Raw genomic sequence first — 5,207 nt, 5'->3', positions numbered from 1 at the left:
AATGTCTCAAAATTTGCATATGTTGTGACAGATTTTATCAAGCATTTTATGCGCAATGAGATGCACGCTTGTGTTTGGAATGATGTAATATTTGTCATGTGTTTGACTCATTGTGAGAATAATGTTGTACTCGCATGAAAAAACCATCGCACATTGATTTTCAATTGCAATGATTGGACACATCAAAATTAATATGTTAATCGTATTCTGGTACTCGTGGCTCGAGCTGAATGGTCAAGTCCGATCGCCGGCTAGCTTAGGCCACAAAGTACTAATTAATCAAGTGTTTTCGGAATGAGCTCATTGATCAATGTGGCAATAACTTTTTTCATCAGAAGATTTTATATTATCATGCATCTATGTGACATGCCAATTCTCCTAATTTAGGATGTGAACATGCTATTCATATGCATTGCATGATTAGGCATTATTTGAAGTTCATCAGTTTATTTTAAGAATCTATGAACACTAGTATGGATTGGGTCATCGCCTCGGTTGAAAATCCCTATCGCACACATAGTTACAAATCGTCACCTTGCGATGGTGCGCGATAGGGGAGAGGGTGCATCACACATGCTAGAGGTTAATCGTGGCTATTTCAGTCGAAAAACATTATTTCAACACAATAAACAACGAGTAAGGCTTTTTAGGGCATGTGTTGTGTCCATGTTAGTTTTTTTGTGGGCTTTCAAGCGAAATGGCCAAGATGGGTACATATTTGGGTGGGCATGTGCGGGAATTACCTAGTGTCTACGGATTTTAAGGCGTACATATAAGGCCTTCACGGGTAAGGTGGGTAACTGGTACGGGTAATGCTGTTATCCACATCCCGGTATTAACTGATGGGTATGGTATTTGACCCAACAAATTTCCCATGGTCATTAAAACTTGCCCATCCTGACACCTACTAGTGTAATTACCCACGGAGATGTGGTAATGGTTAACCAATGTCAACTTGACTAGTGAGGATGACCAGGTAATTTCTACTTGCCAACTACATTTTCATGCTTTTGAACTTGAACATTGGCATATCATTGTTTCACTTGACTTGAAACTTTTTATTTTTTATTGTGATGCTGGCAAGCACAAGGCATCTCTACTCCTAATGGAGCAGTTGGTAGCCTGGTACTCTGGTTTTATTTTTATCCGGTTTTATTTCCTCCCACCACCCTGGATTTTCTCCTTCCCATTATAAACAATCAAATCCTTCGTGCACTTATGTGTAGCCCCGATAGATCCATGTCAAATAAAACGCAATCATCAATCAATCAGAGGGGAGTTGGGACATTTCCTTTTTATATAGGGTTCACTGCCATACACGGCCCAGGCGGTAAAAGAAGAATAAGGTTCCCGTTTTGCAGTTAACCGTACATTGCAGCCGCATCTCATTCCCCGCACAGAATCATAATCGCATCGATGCCCACCTCTTCCCAACGCAGCCGTCACCCTCGATTCCCTAGCCTACTCTCCCGATCCAGTCGCCGCCACAACAACGCAGGGGCAGCTACGACAGCAGCCCGCCCGGAGGCGTACCTCTACGTGGCATGGCGACGACGCAACCCTCGCTACTGCAGCCGCACGGGTCCTAGCGGCTGATGGCGACGATGGTGCATGGGTCTTCGCAGCCACCGACAGTTGCTCCCCATATCCGGATGCTCCCGGTGCGGGTGCAAGTGGCGCAGAGGTGTCCACCATTGCTGCCGCTGCCAGCGGCCGCGGCTGTATCGGGCTAGGACAATCAGTGATTCACCCATCAACCCCTTGGTCGCTGGTCTCCTCTCCTCCTCCCACTGCCGTTTCCCTCCTTCCCACGAGTGGGCGCGGCCCCCTCCGCTTCGTGATCGAGATGGATTGATGTGGACTGTGGAGATTGCGAGCATCAGCGGGCCAGAGTCATTGAGGTGCACGATGTGGAGAGGACCTCACAGCGCCGGGGAGGGGAAGGTAATCGTCCTGGTGGGCGCCGCCGCCGTCATGGTCTACCCGTACTAAGCCATCGACAACCAGGTGAGATCCCCGTGGTGAATGTCTTGTCGTGACCTAGGGCTTGGAGAGAGAGGATGAAGGGGCCTTGGTCGGGGATGGACAAGGATGGCTGGCAGCTGGATCGCTGGACCCGGGGATTCACGGGAGATCTCAACTCTGCTTGGATCTAGAAGATAGGGTCGAGGCGAGATGCTGCCTCGTCCACCTCGGCTTCAGACCCGGTCTGTGCAGCGACAATGGCGATATGCTGCCTGGCCAGGGCTTATCCCCAACCATGCTAGCGCAGGATCCAGACTCCACAGGGTAATACTCTCGGTTTATTCTTACCCAGACTAAGATGATTAGTTTGATTCAACTTGTAAGCGTAGGTGCATTCTTCTATTGGATGAGTTGGTGACCAAAAATTCCCGGTCTTAGGCACGCCAATTTTGCCCAGGGAATCTTGTTTTTGTCTTAATTAGGATATCTTGTCTGATTAACATTGGTTTAGTTTCTGAAATTTCCTTTTTTTGCGGGGTGTAATTTCCTATTGATTGGTCAGATCTTGTTTTTCTTTTACGTGAAACAATTGCCAGATTACCTGCTGCAAATCTTGTCTGCAAGATGAAGATGAGGGGGTGTGCAATCAGGCCTTTGGCACTCCTTACTCTTTGATTGGAACTAACAAAAGGGTGAGGGGCTGTTTTATTTTCAACTTTCATGTCTAGCACTTTTCTCTTCTAGCAGATATACAAGTTGTTGCCAACGACTCCGGTCGGGCGGATGATGCCATGGTCGACCATGTCCTGCATGAAATGCCGGGCAGATGATAACATTGTTGCCTTCTGTCTCAAATATCGTCTGAACTTCAAGTTCTTTGTTCGTGTGACAATCCAGCTCTGCTGCACAGATATGAAGGTCGCATGTTATTCAGGTTGGACTTAAATAACTCAATTTTGTCTACCAGTTGCACATCTCTCACAATTGCTTAAAAGAAATGCAGAATCTTTATCCACATATACATTTACTTTTAGTTCTAGCAGAAAAGGACGAGGACAAAGAATGCAACAATGATAGGATGGAAGCCAGTATGCCTGAACCAACAAGCCCGTGTTCTTGAATCCCGTCTTTCATTACGTCGGAAGTGGATAATCAATGTTTTTTATACCTTGTTATTTATGTATCTTAGTCGAAGCTAACTGCGATTCTTTGCATCATCATTGAATATTTCTTTGCAGGATTTGCAGACATTTGCTAAACTTAAATATGTGAATATGGACAGGTGATATTATTCGTAAGAGTAACACACAAACAATGATTTGGGTGGTTTAGAAATTTTATCAGAGGTTTGTACTGCTATTGTGCATGTTGTTCATTTTTTTTTATGTTCTTGCACATAGATCAACAACCAGTCATTTGGTGTTGTTGCAGGCCCTTTGTTGTTACGTAATTTCAAATCATTTTGTTAATCATGTACAGATATTTCAGTAAATGACCGTGTTGAACCATGCCTACTATCATTAAAATTAGTAACCCATATTGTGTCCCATAACAAGAGATTGGCAGTCAACTATCGATTGTCATGCAAATATTGAGTTCAACACAGAGTCAATATTTTCTTCTTACAATACAGTACAAATTCTCTGCTAAAACTTTTATGGTAAAAATAATATTTACATTAAAATAAAACTAGGAGCCAACTGAAACAAAAAAGGTTGTGACCAACCATAAAAATGTCCTGCATATTTTTGAAGGTCCATATGCCCCACAAAAATAATTCCATACATGTGAGGGCATCGTTCTAAAAAAATCAGCATGTTCATTGTGTGACGGTGTTGGCATGAAAGGCCTATTGATGCATGCTTATGTTCGGTACCTTTGCTCTTATATGTGATAATGATATTGTGTGAAACATCATTACTGTACATTATTTCACTAGCGTACATGATATTGTTATGATTGCTCTTGCGGTATTTGTTTTTTCTTTTTGTAAGTCGAGTTTTGGTAACAGTTCAGATTGTTATCTTGAGGTTTACAAACAGTAACTTGGATTGGAGGTAATATGGGTGTTACTTTGATCTGTGCTTTCAAAAAAAATTGTACTTAAATACGGGAGAGAAGAGAGGAGAGGGGAGCAAACACTAGTAGAAAAGGGGGCAATGGTCCAGGCCGGTCCAGCCCATTAGTCCCGGTTCAATCCAGAACCGGGACCAATGGGGGCATCGGACCCGGTTCGTGAGCCCCGGGGCTGGCCGGGCCACGTGGGCCATTGGTCCCGGTTCGTCTGGATCTTTTGGTCCCGGTTGGTGGGACGAACCGGGACCAATGTGCCTTGCTCCTGGCCCACCACCATTGGTCCCGGTTGGGGGAATGAACCGGGACCAAAGGCTCCCCTGTAGTCCCGGTTCATGCCACGAACCGGGACCAATTAATTGCCTATATATACCCCGCGAGCAGAGCACTCTCACTGCTCTGTTTTTCGTGGCCGGCGAGGAGAGAGCTTTGTGTTGCTCTAGCTCACCTCCTATACACACGAGGTGTTCGATGAAATGCCCGAGCCACACTACTTAAGCTTTCTCCTCTCCAAGCTCCACCTCCAAGCTTCATTTTTCTCAATATTTGTCTAGGTTTAGCGGTCCATCACGTCCCGTCCCCGTCTTCACCGCCGTCGATCGCCCGCGCCGATCTCGTCGCCGGCACCACCGTGGTGAGCCTCTTGTTCTTATCTTCTTTCTGAAAGGAAAAAAAACTCTTACTTGTATGTTTATATAGATACTTGTATAATTTTCTTACTTTTATTATTGCATCTTATATAGTGCGATGGTGTTGGTATCCGCCCCCGTCGGCCCTCGTCCTGTCTATGATTCAGATGTGGTATATATTATCTTTTCATAACTATTGGTTCATTTATTGTTTATGACAATTATGCCGACCAACGTGACATAGATTTTATTTATCTAGGAGGTTGTTGAACCGGAAATTCCAACCGACCCTATTGTCGAGAGGTTAAATTTAGTTGAAGAAGAAAACAATTTGTTGAAGGAAAAAATTAGAAAAATTGAGGAGGAGAAGATGATATTGGAGTTGCATGTTGCGGATGTCGTCGATGATCACAAGATCAAGATGGATGCAATGCGCTTGAAGATTAGAAAGATTAGAAAATATGCCATTCATACCGAGGCTTGGTATCATTATGCCGTTGGATCAGTTGTTACATTGATTGCGATTATGATCGCATTTAT

This window comes from Triticum aestivum, chromosome 2B (genome assembly GCF_018294505.1).
Source record: "Triticum aestivum cultivar Chinese Spring chromosome 2B, IWGSC CS RefSeq v2.1, whole genome shotgun sequence".
Lineage (NCBI taxonomy): Eukaryota > Viridiplantae > Streptophyta > Magnoliopsida > Poales > Poaceae > Triticum > Triticum aestivum.
Note: the sequence above shows the minus strand (reverse complement) of the source record.